The 1,356-nt window shown below is 43.6% G+C and overlaps 1 protein-coding gene across 2 annotated transcripts in view; it reads right to left on the bottom strand.

The window, feature by feature from the left end:
• The window catches only part of INTS9 (integrator complex subunit 9), an 86,088-nt gene that overhangs the window by 72,766 nt on the left and 11,966 nt on the right, over positions 1-1,356 (bottom strand). The window lies entirely within an intron of this gene.

The raw sequence follows: 1,356 nt of genomic DNA on the forward strand, positions 1-1,356 counted from the left end.
GTTGTTCTCCCGCCCTGGCGTTCTCAGGGGCTATGGAGATGGGCAGGTCCCTTCCGACCCAGAAACTATGAAACTATGAAACTATCACAAAAACAATTTGACTGCAGTGCGCTGGAGACTCAAGGAAGTTCATGTTAAGAAATGAGAAAGAACTGGAAAAAAAAATCCAACTCAAAGGCAGGGTTCAAGGGAAGAACAAGTGCATGCAATATGCTGCAAGTGATAAACTTTTAGATGAGGGAGATGAGGGAAGAGAAAGAACATCTGGTGTAGTCAACTCCAAGGCAAACAGCTCCAGCAGCAAAACTAGTAACTGGGTCCTGGGTGGAAGTAGAGTTGAGAGACAGGGGGCAAAAAAGACTCTTTTCCTTGAAGTCAAAAAGTAGCACAGTTCCCACTGACATAGTTTTGACATTGTAATGCAGTGATTGATTAATCTAAAATAGCTAGAACTATCGCATAAATATTGTGAGCCAGTGTGACACTGTGCTAGACAGGAAAGGTTACGTGCACGTTCATTTTACCTCTTTGCATTTGACTTTGTTATAGGAGAGAAAATTTCAGGTGATCCACTTGTTTCCAAGGCCACAGGCTGGCGTGAGCGTTTGGGGAGAGGTAAATGCATGCTTTATGCATGAATGGTGATGGAACAAGTTGGTAAGAACAGGAAAGGGAGTCTGTGCAGCTCAGGCTAAGCAGCTTTGTGATCGACTTTGCCAAAGAACCAAAACAGCCAAGAATGTTCTCTCCCTCAATAAGCCAAGAAAAACAGGGCTTCTGTCACTGAAAATTTTAAGCAAACATGACACAGCTCATTTAAGTTAAAAGAAGAGGCTTCAAGTGGGTCTGTATCAGCTATCTTGAAAGAGGAAGTGTTACCAGGAGGAGAGGAAATCTATCCATTGGTTAAAGCACTAGCCCTAGGACATGGGTTCAACCTTCTGTCCTGCCACCAGTTTTCTGAGAGACCTTAGGCAGGCTCAGACCTCTCTATGCCTCATTTTACCACCGGGAAAATGCAGAGTAGTGGTACTTCCCTAACACATGGGGGCCTGGAAGTGGAATAATTAGATTTAAAATTGTGAAGTGCAGCTAAGTTAACTAGGAACATGTAAGCACAAGACAGAGAGATATGGATCCCTAAGATCCAGCCATGCTCTTCCATGAGATCTCTCTGCCACAACTTCCAGCAACACATCCTACATAGAGAGCACTGAAGAGATGGGTTTTGTCCCCAGACCAACGTACTCAGGACATTTGTTGCTGCAAGGGGTGTTCAATCACTTTATTGACATAATCGATTAGATTTGGATCCAATTAGTTGCTTCCGTTATGTCAGAAGGGGTCAAATCTAAT

Source organism: Alligator sinensis, unplaced genomic scaffold, assembly GCF_000455745.1.
Source record: "Alligator sinensis unplaced genomic scaffold, ASM45574v1 scaffold637_1, whole genome shotgun sequence".
NCBI lineage: Eukaryota > Metazoa > Chordata > Crocodylia > Alligatoridae > Alligator > Alligator sinensis.